We start from the raw sequence: 14,125 nt of genomic DNA, 5'->3' as shown, positions 1-14,125 counted from the left end.
AGGTGAGGATTGGGGGACTGTGAGGAAAGGTAATGTAATCTGCCACAGTCCGGCTAAGAGCTGAGATACCCTGTTGGGACTATGTTTCCAGAGAACCATTAAGGTTCCATTTCTTCTTATCCTTCTATCAGTAAGAATTTGACTTTACAAAAACAGTTTGAGATTAAACACTGGAAGATGACCACCTTACTAAATTTCAGTGCTACCTGGCATGTCTTTTCTCCAATCAACATTTTCTTATCAAATGCTAGGTGCAAGTTCTCAAGCTAAAATACTAGCCTGTCTTAAGGCAAATTACCATAATGTGGTTTAAAAATATGTACAATCAACAAGCTAAACAAGCATGTGTATTTGTAATTCCACACTCTAGGAAACTTCTTATTGAGTCTATCAGATAGTTTTGATTTTTAATTCTAGGTTTTTGTATCATTAGAAACACTTAATTAAAAAAAAATCACATTATATTTCCTGAATCCAAGGGGTGCTGCTTTGTTAACATTGACTTACTTTAGTATTTTGTCTTAGAAATTTTCTTTACCTTTGTCAATTTCAGTACAAATTTCCCAGAATGGTGGCAGGTGGGTGTTTGCTTATTGCCTTAATTAATTACTTCTTTTGGAAGAGGCAGAAACTGAGTTTGTGAACTTCTCTTTGCCTCCTGTATGGTGAGGAAGTTTGCTGAGCTGCTGGTGATTGGAAACAGTGTCTTGGTTGCCACCGAAACTGATGGAGAAGGCACCTGCTTGGGTGTGGATAATTTGCTGAAAGGTGTCCCTGTGTACCACTGGACAGAAAGCTACTCACTGACTACTGTGTGGTAGGGGCAAGAAGAAAAGAACCAGAATCAGGAAGAGAGGTACTTCGGTCTTGTCCCTTCAATGCCCTTGACTGACAAGCCATAACACTGTGGCACATGGCAAAGGAAAATGTTTACAGGGTCCAGTTCCGCTGTCACAAAGGAGAGCAAAGGAGGGTGTATTAGGGGTGGAGAAGCAGTAAGTTGGTAATGGGCATGGTGACTGTAAAATTTATTGTCCAAATTAGAAAGCAAAAGGGAGAACCATTAATATTCATACAAACTAGTACTGTTCTAGGAGGCACTAGAGGTAGGTTCACCCTATGCAGGCACTGCATCTGAGGGCTGACTAGAATCTGGACCTGGGAAGAGGAGACTCAGTAAGGAACAAGGGGAGGCGCAGGAGCGGTGTGAGCGAAGAAACAGGTGCTGGGGGCATGGAACAGATAAACTCAGTGTGTGGTCTGGGAGAGAAGCCATTGTGAAAATGAAGTGCTAGTAATTTTGAATAAAGTTTTTGGATAAAAGGCTGAACAAAGTTATATTAGTTTCTTAATGTTAATTTTCATAAATTTGTAGTTATCCTTTTCAAGGATGTGTTTCCCTTTATGCCATTCCCGTCATCAGGACTTGAAGTACCTTCCTCAGGCATTTGCTGTGCTGTCTACTGTATTGGGAATCCACTGCCTTCTGCAGACCTACAGTTACGTGGTTGAAAAACTGATTGGGTCTCTCAAAATTAGATGGAGGAAACTCAGTGGAAAATTTGTCTATTGTCAATCTTTGAATGTGATTTTATTTTATAAAACTTACGTGCATTGATAAGAGAAAACAGAAAAAAAGGAAGATTCATCTTTTATTTTTCTGTAATACATGGTATAATGCATACCAAAAGAGTTTTGTCCAGCTTATTTTATTTTTCAAGTATACATGTGGGAGTGGGGGGCAGGGAGAGAGAGAGAGATTAGAGAATTCTTAGTCCTAGGAACATAGAATTTTAAGAGCTAAAGCAGGTGACTTTTCTTGAGTTTTTTTGATGATGTAATGCAGTCCCCAGTAATAAGATCTTTTACAAGAAGCCTGTTATCCCAATTCTTTACAGAGATGATGAAGAAACAAAGGCCCAGAAATGTGAAGTGGTTTGCTCATGTCGTCAGCTAGGGGGGGCACTAGAGGCAGGTTTTCTGCTTCTCCTACTAACACCCTTTCCTTTCCAACAGCATCTCTTGCTTTTCTGTGAGCCCATGAAGGCATTATCAAAGCTTCAGCATTTGAATCATGCACGTTAGTGGATGTGAGCCCCTGAGATGCGCCTCCAGACACTTGCTTTCCAGACAGAGGGGTAGTGATTTCAGTTGCCATGTTTTGGGGCACTGACCCCACAAAGTCATCCTTCCTCCCTCCTCAGTGCTTTCTTCTAATCTACTTTTGTTCCTTTCGTTTCTTGCCCAACTCCCCCAGATCTCAATGGTTTTCTCCCCGTTTGTCGAAGTTTCACAGGTGTGGAGAACAGGAACTTTGTTCCTCTGAAAGACAGGGGGCATATGCTGGCTCTGTCTCCCTCCTGGAGCCGCTGCACCAGGGCATGAGCCCCTGTGCAGGTCCCTTCGTTCTCCACTGTTTCCTGCACCTCTGGTCCTTCAGCTCCCTGGTCCAACTCTGACATCTGGTAAACCATGTTGATTTAAATCCTTCTGGAATTTCTATACATCCCTACACACATTCCAGATCATAACTGAAAAGTATTTGGGAAAAAATGAGAAATGAACAGTTCTCAAAAGTCTAATTTAGATTGATGTATTGGCTGACCTTTTTGTACCTTTCTAACAGAATTGCTATTAAAAACAGACCCATTTATTCCAATTTACCACGTGACCTCATTAAATTCATGGCCAGCTTTCTATTGTAGAGAACTCTATAGAAATTTGCAGGCCTATTTCTAGCATTTAACTTCCCTGGTAAAAACCAATGACTTTAATAATAATTGAACATGAGAGAAAATACCTTTTAAATATCTCCATTTTAGACATTATTATACAATGTTTGAAAATATGAAAATCAACTTCGTAGAAATTTGCAAAATACATGTCAATCTTTCCACCAGTCCTATATTTGTGGTAGTGTCCTGGCAGAAAAAACAGAAGTTGTGGTCAGATTATTTTTTATTTTTTGTCTTTGTCTCTGATATTAGTAATAGCTTCTTATGGACAGTCATTTTTTCCAGCATTAAATACTAAATGAAACATTTATAGAAATCTTAGAAATGTATCATCATATGTATTTTCTTAAATGCATGTTTCCAAAATTCTTTAAAGTTCATGGAGATTTGTAAAGCAGCTTCATTATTTGGGAAAATTTCAATAAAAAATGCAATAATGTTTAGCGAAAAAACAAATCTGGCTTGGACTCCCAGCTGTGTGATCTTGTCAGAAAGCCTTACTTCCCTGAAGGTCCACAGTGCAGAGGACTATAAATAAATTAGCATCTCCAAAATTTTGAAAAGAGCCACACCACTCTTTCCTCCTGCCTGATTTAAAAATATGTGACAAAGTAAGAGAATTGGAAAAAATCCCTCTTCCCAGACCCTGGCTGGCTAATTCAGACCAACTGGGAAAAATCACATGATGGACAACACATCAAAAATCCAGGCTGAAAACGGCCAAATCTATGAATAGCAGATATGGGAACCAGCCCAAGGCTTGTATGTAGAAGGGTGACAGATAAAAATAGTGCCCTAAATTTTTCAAAGGTGATTTGAAACCTCCCAAGTATAGATGTCCTTGCTACTGAAAATAAGATGACAAGGGCAAAGTTGAAATTGTGACCCTTTTCAAGGGTCTGCAGGCTTAAACTAATGTTCCAGAAAGAAGGGCTCATTCCACCCCCGACTCCCCTATCAGCAAGCTGCACACAGGCAAGAAGCCTTTCTTTTTATTTGACAAATTCTTAATGTATTTATCCTTCCCCTTTGCTCCTTTCAGGAAAGGAAGGCGGTTGCTCAGGATCCTGAGTGTTCAAAAGCAGGCCGTTTCAGCTCCCTGCTGCTGATGGAAGCCATATCCAGAAGACCGGGGGTGGACTCAGAGTCAAATTAAAATAAAATATATGTGTATTTCTCACGCCATAAACCTTTTTTTTTTTTTGCTGTTCATTTTTCATTACCTCTCCCTCTACACTGGGCTGGATATCAGTGGGGGTGTGACTTGCAGCTGCTTAATTTTAAAAGTTTTCAAGACCTGCTGGCCGACAAATCAATGAGGTACAAAGATAAAGGCCACACTACTCTTTAAAAAAAATGTTCTGTTTCTGAGAAGCGAGCGTGTGCAGGAGGAAGTAAAGTTGGTTTTGAATGTCCATTTCTGAAGTTCTTTGCATCTCTCCCTTGTTCTGCTGTTGATTAAAATATCATCACACATCGCCAAGACTCTCTAGCTGGATGGGGAGAGTTTGGTGACAGTGTGGAATACCATTAGTGAGATTTCTTTTGGTGACAGACAGATGTAAATGTATCCATCTTACTCTCTACTTTCAGTTCTCTGACTGCAGATGGATGTTAATAATTAGCCGTTGCGTCTCCTCCCTCTTTATCAAATTGGATTCTCCATAAATTCATCACTTCTTTTTTATTTTCTCAAAGTAGCAGCAGCCCTGACAGCCTCCCTTTGTTCTTGTGTTTATAAATAATTTATAACACAGAAATATCTCTTCTTAGTCTTAAAACATAAACTAATGGAATAACACAACACTGGCCCAAACTACCTTCCACTTGGGGAGAAAAGAAAACCTCAGGGTGGAGTGGAGGAGGCTTAGAGCTTCACTCCTAACAAAGGGAGACTGAAGATGATTTGAAAAAAAATTTGTCCACCTGAATATAGTTTTTTAAATTCCCCTAGTCTCCAGATTCTAGCCATATATGGGAGTTTTAGCTAGCATAAGCAGATTCTTTTAATTTCTTTTCCAAATAGTGTACCTTGTTTGAATCCCCAAATATGTAATGAATTTCATTAAGCTATACATGAAGGAGACTATTATTCAATTAAAACACCCACAGAAGCTAAAAACATACCATGGTACATTTATTCAACAACTTTATGCTCATAACCCATGCACAATCTTTAAACACCAAATTACGGGGATTTGTTCCAAATTAGCAATAAAATATAATGTGTTTGCCCTCTACTGGGTAGTAATGACTGTGTAGTTTTCCTTGCATACCCAGTGGCCTTGTAGACAGCTTCCTAACTGCTTCATGCAGTCACTAACACAGTGTTATAAACAAATATGGCTAGGATTTGTGCTAATTAAGGTAAATAGAACAATGTTGCATCTGTTTTGTTTTTTTTTTTAAAGCTAAGGTCTTCAGCAGAGGTGGTTTCAAAATTTTTCTTATATTGCTCTAGGCATGCACATCACATCACGGAAGATAGCTTCTAAGTCATCATTTGATATCCTGGGAATATATTCAGGCTGTAGATAAATAACCCACCTAACAATGTTAATGCAGAATGCCTGGCATGTAATTTAGATAGGAATCTGAACACCTCCTTACATCAGCTGTTAAGATTTTGCACTGAAGCAGAAATAACGTCTTATCTTCCATCTGGAAATGGGACATAGAATAGTGACACAAGTTATTTACAGAGTTACCGCAAAACAAGGGTGGTAACAGACTAAGTACAAAGCAACTCCCCGGGTTACTGCGGCAATATAATGCCAGATAAATACTCATGGCAGGATAAATAAATGGAGAGATGCCCAATTTTAGAGAGCATAAATGTAACTTGCACTCCTGTTGGGGTTGAGCTTCTCCTCGGAAGTTGATTCCCAAAGCTCGTTCCCAGTCCTAGCTGACCCTGCAGAGCAACAACTGTGTGCACAGAATGTTCATGTGTTTCTCCCTCTCAGGAAACTGGGGGAGGAGGCCAGGGGATGGAGCCCTGGGACAGTCCAGAAACACAAACACACCTTTCGACTTAAACTGATTGAACGACGGGACCGGGTTTGACTGCAGAGGAATTTGGCTGGTATTTCAGGTCAGGTCCTTTCTCCTGGTCCCAATTGTCTTGCTTGTGGCAAACGATTTAGTTTTTATTCTCTTAAAAACAAGATGGGATTAATATCCTGACTTGGGGCCTTGGAATGTTTTCTTCCCGCAAACAGCAGCCTGCATTATCAGTTGGAGCGTTTCAGGCATGAAGCATTAGGGTAGGGCTTTTTTTTTTTTCTGTCGAGGTACTAGGGGACAAAATAATTACTGCCTTGTACCACAGCCCAACAATTAAGAAGAAATGAAATCCGTTCTTTGGCTTAAAAACATTTCTACATTAAGTACTGGTGCTCCTCCCCCTCCCACTGGCCCACCCACAGGATATCTTCTGGGCTCTGTCTTTATCTCCGGGGTCTTTCTGGGGCAGGGATTAGCAGGAGCTCTCAGAGAAAAATATTTTTTTATTCAAAGCTCTGAATGTGAAGTGCCCTAGTGTCTCCTCTCTCTCTCTCTCTCTCTCTCTCTCTCTCTCTCTCTCTCTAATCAAATTGACAGAAGTAACTTGACAGAGAGCGTATGTGGGTATGGGATTAGAAAGAGGGTAGGAAGGAAAATGAGAACAGTGCCTACTTTGGGGTAGAGATTTCACAAGAGGAAAACAGAAATTTGACTTTAAATGAAGACAGTTGGCTGCAATTGAGAGAACTAAAGGGAAGAAAAGGAAAATCTCACAGAATTTAGTTAATAGATGATATTCAGTTGAATGATGGTCCGATAGAATCAGAGCATCTTCCAAAATTTTGTAATTGTCCTAACTGCCTACTGTGTCCTAACATGTAAAGCAGGGTATTTGTTTCTCTGTTTTGGGTCCTTGTCATCTTGCTATTTCTACACTTAGCTAAGTGGCTAGAGATGCTTTGGTGTGTAAGGCAATTCTTGTTCCCAGCTGCATTAAACTGCTATTATTAATTGCCTCCTTTGGCCTAACATTATGCCTTTATGACACACGTATTGTCAGGCTTTTGTGGTTATTGGAAGGCTATGCCATACACAAAAGAATTAAGCTTAAAACAATAGAGGCTGCTTATTTGGTAGTAGAAGATGTCAGGAGGAGACAAGCACAGTTGGCTCGAACTGACTTGAAGCTCGTCAGGAGGAAACAAGGGGCGAGGCGATCACAGCACGGCATTAACTGTGCGTGAGAGACACACAATTCTTTCTACATGGCAGCTTCTATCATGCCTTTCCCATGGCGGAAGGGGGGAACCGGGCTCTGAGTAAATGATGGGTGAATACAGAATCAATTGTAGTGTATGACAAGACACTTTCTCTCTTTGTTTAATGTATAAATCAGGAGCACTTATGAATTGATATTAATTAAAATAATGTATTTGCTTTCTTTCAACAGTAATGTCAGCCTTGTTAAAAAACGGAACACTAAATCTTCATTAGACTTTCAATATTAAAAAAACTCGCATGAAATATGAATTAACATTTAACTTGTTGCTAGTTAGATTAAAGGGGAGAGAATGCAATAGGCGTTTAGCAGTTTGGACAAAAGCAGAATCGGCTTTCCCAAACCCAGGAATAAGTTGGTCTCCAGAGGCCACACGGATCAGGGAATCATCTGTATTAACTTTAACAGGAGTGACTGCATCCCAAGTAGAATTACTGAATGCTACTGCAGCCATGGAATTAAGTTCACATCAAATGGCTAATGCATGGAGAATCAACAATCTGTCTGAATGCGAAAATCCAGCTTATACAGGTCCTTACAGTTCTGTTATACATATGGAGACATGAGGGAAATAGCCTTTGTTTTAGAATAAAGCACATATACATATCACTTTTCTAAAATCTTTCCCATAAATAGAAAAATTATGAAAACTTCAAGTGTTGTTTTTATTTAGCTATTTTTAATTTTGGAAATCAGCAACTCTTTGGAAAGAAGCAGGTAGGCAAAGGGCTTCCTGTTCACTTTGTTTAGATAGATAATATTTGATGTCTTCTGATCTTTCCTGCACTGGTGGCCTGAAATTAGAACAGATGTAATTGGAATGACCAGGCTGAGACCTCATATTGCATTCAAAAATGCATTATGAAACTCCAATGATCTTATCGGCAATGTGTTGTCTTAGGTGAAAGCTGCTCATAAATGTGCTTGCTTATAAATTATACCATCGATCTGATAATTACCTTCCACCTGGATTGATATGTTTGGGAAATGTGATTGCATTTTAGACCTCTCCCTAGGGGTGGCATGCGCATGCACAGAGACACCACAAGGTGGTGGTATGGTGTCACCGTATTTCTTTAAGAACAACAAGAAAAGGGGGTTTGTTTAATGAGCTTGCACTCACAAGCCTGCTCATCTAGTGAACTGTGACTTTTCAAATACCAACCTATTAATGTCAAAGGCAATACTGAAGGGAACAGTTCTGTTTGATTTAAAAAATACAGACAATGTGAAGTCCACTATGGCCCAGTATCTATCACCTGTGGGGCTCCATTCATGCCTAATGCTTTATTCAAGCTAAGACCTAGTTTTTATATATCAGATTAATACATACCTACAGCTTTGCACCTTTCTAGTTTGATTTTTTTATCATCAGGGCTCACTGGGGCCATTTTCATTCCCTTACTATAGCATCGGCAAGCAGGTGGATTAGAGATAACTCTCATTGTGCTTTGTTTTTCTCCCGACACTGTCATTAATCATTCCTTAAGCCACACTTCAACTTCTAGTAATCAGGACTGGCTGCTCCTGAGCTGCACAAGAATTGCCTCTCACAGTGTAATATGGAATTGGAAGCGAATGGCTGAGGCCAGACGCCTCTTCTGCATTCCCCATCTATCTCATCATTTAGGTATTTATCCATCTCCGGCTTGTACAGAGAGCACCTCTCTGCTTCCCATGAGGACGCAGATTGCAACAGAGGATCAGATTTGTTACCAGGCTTTGGGCTTTGATTGTCCTCTTATAAGTTCGGGATTAAAGTGAAATTTCCCACAGGGCTATGCAGGATTTGCTAGCATTTAACTGTTTAACCTGGCTGTTTGTGAATGAGAATCCTGTGGTCAACGATTCCGTAGAGAATATTATGGTAAGCCGAGCCTGAGTGGTACACATTCCGGTGCGCGCCTCCAAAGACGGGGGCAGTTGATTCCAATTAACTTCATACCTGGTATCAGTTGTTTTCACGTGCACACAGAGCAGCGCTCCTAGGGTAAAAAGAAAGCCAAAGCAGTCCCTTGTATGAAATATAGACGTCAGTTTTAAATAAATGCAAATCTGCTCCCTCAAAATTTTGATTTCCACTTAGGCATTTCACACTGATGAGAGAATTAATCAGTCTTGCACTGGGTTGTTTCCTATTTTGTGTCCTTGCTTTATGCTCTCTGATTTGTTTACAAATTCTAACCTAACAGTGATTTGAGTCTGTTCAACATACCTTTGAACATGACCAAAACAAAAACAGAGTGGTGCGCTTGTTTACACTTAGTCGATTCACAGTTATCTCCAAAGAGGAAAATTCTTCTAATGTGCTCATTGTTCCCAAAAGCGAGGGAATGAGAAATTGGAGGAAGGATTATCCAAAAGCCGAGTTCATATTATCTGTTTGTGCTGTTGTGTTTTAGATTTGTGTTCACTTAAGGGAAGGGTTTGAAAGAAGTCAAAACCACTGTTTGGGGATGCTCGACCACCGCAGTTATTCCATTTAACGTGAACATGTTTGTTAGGTGCCTGAAAGGGCAGTGCTGACTTTGTGTGCTTCATCAAAAGAAACAGAGAAATGAGGCAACAGAAATGTGGTATTTAGCAAACCATTTAAAGCTTAGGGTAAAACCTGTCTTTTGCCTGGGAACCAACCAAATCATTAAAACTTTTATTTTTCCACAAATCCTCCATTACATGTTTGCCTTATTTTTACAATGTTAAAAAGGAAGTGAAACACACACCTAAGCAGATTTTTTAACAAAAGCATTATATTTAAAATTAAAAATACCACTGGTCACCACAGATCGAAACATTTAAAACAGTTTCAAACATCTCACTGGGACTCCTTTTGTAATGGCTAGTGTAGGTGGCAAATAGATTATTGTGGGGGAGGAATAGAGAAGAAAGAAGTGAGGCTACAGTGGTCTACAGACTACTTTAATTGTTTTGCTGTGTTTGAGTCCGACACCCTCTTATTACGGAGCAGCTTTCAAAGCAGTTGTGGTGCACACTGATATGGAGCCTGGTGGAAGCTTTGTTTGGGGTCATGAAACAAGAGCACTGTGGGGTTGCTCCTGCAGATCTCGAACCCCATTTACTTTACCCCATAGAATTTAGGAAACAGAGTTAGGATACGTGGGAGAAAGTTTCTATGTCTCTCTCTCTCTCATGCAAGAAAAATCTCCTCCAGATTCACATGAGTAATTTTCAGCTGTGTATTATGCTCCTGAAGTAACCTCTTCATTCCCATTGTTTTAGTGTGAAATCATTTCCTCGGGAGATAATTAGAGTTGCTCCATTTATTACATTAAATGATTAGCATGCACTTGAAATGATCCAGTGTATTTTCCTTCATTGCTGATGACTCTTAAATATGGATCTCTATTCTTAACGGATAAATCAAGGTTGTTTTGGCTCTTTGTAGCTGACTGTGTAGCCAAACAAGAGAGACTTTCTTTTCCAAACACAGGCCAGGTGTGCTGTGGCTGAAGTCTAGGTCTGAAGAGAATCTATTCATATGAGTGTCCCACCTGGTTCAACAAAGAGCTCGATAACACTGCTTAAAGTGTTTCTCTCCCAGCCCCCTTAATAAAAATGCTTTTAATGACAGTACTTTATCTGGCATTACTCATCCTACGTGTAGGTAAAGTAAGTTTAACATCAAGTGACCCAAGATCACATTTCAAAAAAGTACCTCACAGGAAAGGCATGCACATTATGTGAGTAAGCAATATGCACTACAAAGCCACGGAAAAATGATATTTTAAGAATTACCAAATATAGATTTCACTTGGATGCGAGTGCTTCTTGTTCTCTTTGAACCAGCCTGGCTGTGCAGCTGACAGAGTCATCTGAAATCCACTGGAAAGTTCGGATCAAGCAGGCGCTGCCTGCTAAATAGGCACCATCGCATTCGTAATTAGAGAAATGGGAAATAAACCGGACACATCTTGTAGATAATTTATATATTCAGATTTCACTAAATTATCACAAATGGAATAATTTAAGCATAATGTCAGAAAGTCTTGAACCAGTATTTGGCTACAAGATGTAAACACGCACAGATATAAAGACTGACCATGATGAGGGTTTACCAGCTTTGTGTTTGTCCACTCTGCTTAAGTGTGTGTTTGTCTTGAATAAATTTTATTGTTTAGAGACATAATTTTAGGTAAAAAGAAAATGCATGTCAAAGAAAATTATGAAAAAATGCCCTGCAAACTTTAAATAGTTTTAGATGTTTCAAGGATGAGAATATTTTTCTGTCACCTAGACATGATGATTCAAAACTCTCTGTCATTTTGCCTTTATTGATTTGTTTATGTGCTCATTGTATTCTAATAGCATCGTTATTTCCAAGAAATCACTGAGCTGCTGTGGGAGGTTTATGGTTCATGGCAGTGACTAGAGAGTTTAAAAAGGAGAGAAGAAAAGAAGTGAGGGGTGTGAAGTCAAGGCTGGGTAGTTCCACGTTTTGGCTGCAGTGACCCCTTTGTGCCGAACAGGGTGAGGCTGTTTGGATCCTCACACTCCGATTTCTCAGGTACAGAGTTAAGTTACCAGACATCACGCATTCCCTTAGGAAGTAAGAAGGGGAATTTAATACCGCTCTCATATAATGCATTTACTACTTCTCTCTTATAATTCATACCCCAGGAACGATCACATAAATTCTCTGTAAACACCAGCTAGCATTTTACCACCACACGGCCAAATAAAAAGCGCTCGTGGAAAAAGTTCTTTGCACCTGAACTGTGGTATTTGAAAGAGAGTTCTGTAGATACTTATGTCAGGGACACTTCATGTTCCTCCATAGAGGAGAACAACAACAGCAGCAACAAAAGACTCTTCTTATTTGTGTTTTATTCTTTTCTGTGCACAGGTTTAGATCTTCAAGCAATCTGAGCAACTATGCAGAATTTCTTATTAAAAGTTATTGAAAACATAATAAATTAAAAATGACAATATTCTGGTTTAACAACTAAATGAACTTAAATCATCCTAGTATATTCCCATTCACTTAGATGAAAACTTCGCATATGTAGTCTTGTACGTGACAGCTACGTGCCACTGGACTCTGGCTGCGGCAGGCCGACTTTGGGAAAACACGGTTTCTGGAGCCCCGCTCCCCGTGTAGTGACAGCCTCTCTGCTTACATTGCACACCGTCTACTGGAAACACCCTCCCGCTCACATTTCCTCGTTGTGGGAGAGGAGAGAGCTTTCTAGACCATCCAGACCTTTTTTGTTTAAAAAGTGACTGAGACCCACAGACGTGCAGGGCTTTGTCTGGACACACGCAGAGGTGACGGCAGGATTTTCACCGGCCCCTGACGCCCCGCCCAGTGCTCCTTCTAACTCCCAGAAAAAACAGAACCCGACAGAGACATAGCTTCAATGCCTCCTCCAGCTGTCACCCCCAGTTGGAAGTGTTATTTATAAATGGGGAATTGGGAGCTCTCCAGTAAGATTAGGTATGACCCTTATTGATAAATATTGCCACCAAATATAATTTTAATTCTATGCAACATAAATTTTATTTAAATTTACTTTAAATGAATAATAGTCAATTGTAGTACCCTGTAGATGACCATGCTAAATGATTTTGGGGAGATGGTGAATTTAATTCATGTACAGGTGTTGGCAGTCTATTCATATAGTAACCTTATATTTAATTTCTTTAAGAACTTCTGAGAGCAGTATCAACTCGGGGTGTCCTGAATTGGAGGAGACATATCACCCTAAAAGAGCACTATACTGTTGTTTAGCTCTGACAGGAGCATTCTCAGAGTAAGGACGCTTGGAAGTCTTTATCGGTGTCCTTATGCAGGAGAAACGATCCTCTCACAAATGATGGAGATGGAGGATAGATTTAAACTGCACTTCTTTTTTACAACTGGATTTCTTTTTACATATGTCTCCTTTTTAAAAGATGAAGTTAAAACAGTACTAATACTAGTGGTATGAAGGTTGCAATGGCTGAACACTATCTCTCTGAAACATTTATTCTATTTAAACAAAAATACCTGATAGAGAGCATTTCCATTATTCACAAGAAATCATACAATATAGTGATTTCTAACACTCCTTTTGTAATAGCTTATTTATATACTAAGGGATGCCATTCAGAATTTCACTTTGTTCAGACTTCACAGATATTGTTCAATTGATCCCATTTTTATTCCTTATTGTATTTTAACTCCCCTTTGATTTCTTAGAACACCAGAAGTAAAAATCAAGTCTGTAGTCACAGAAAAATACAGAACTCCTCACGCATTTATTTAAAGCAGAGTAAAAAAAACCACATAAACTAAACAAAAACAAAGAATTAGCAAATTTAAAAAAATTGCTTCACCACCAATAATTTAACAAAGATGCAAATTCATTACATAAAGGACAACTATGTTCTATGGATTATTTTATATTTTAGAAATTTGAAATTTTACACAAGTAGACTTTCCTTCAGTTGAAAATTTTGTTTCTCTCAGCAACCTATGTTGATATTAGATACTTACGAAGACAACCAGAATCCTCAGTTGATACTTTCAGTGATTGAGTCAGATTAAAGATAACCCCACCCCCCAAAACAAATCTCATAAATATACATGAAATCACAAAAACTGGCTGAAACCTTAACTTTTAATAAACTTGTGTTTTAGCAGTGTTCTAACTTTAAAGAAGAAGAATGGCCGTGGCCGTTGTGGCTGGCACATCAGGGTGGCATAAGTTTGCTTTATGAAAACTTTATCCCAGAATTTTTAGTCTAGAAAAAGCTTTAAAGTACTTCAGTACAACTTTAGAGACAAAAGAAAAACAAAGTTAAAAATGATGGTAACATAATGTACATTAAGTTTATTTGAAAAGTGCTTTTCATTTTGCCGTTATGCAAATAAGAGAAAGTCTGTTAAAATTAATCCACAGAACAAGAGCAATTCAATCACCACAAAGAAGATGACAGAAGCCGCCAAGTGAGAGGAATTCAGACTCCAGGGCCAGCACATTTTGCTTTTTATCCAATTCCCTCCCAGGTAAAAATGGAGCACCTAAGGTAGCATGTGGGATATTTGACTTTATTATGATAATGCTGCAGCCCCTGAAGGAAAGATTCATGGAGATACAGCAGC

The sequence above is a fragment of the Phyllostomus discolor genome, chromosome 1, assembly GCF_004126475.2.
Source record: "Phyllostomus discolor isolate MPI-MPIP mPhyDis1 chromosome 1, mPhyDis1.pri.v3, whole genome shotgun sequence".
Lineage (NCBI taxonomy): Eukaryota > Metazoa > Chordata > Mammalia > Chiroptera > Phyllostomidae > Phyllostomus > Phyllostomus discolor.
This window is presented reverse-complemented; position numbering follows the sequence as displayed.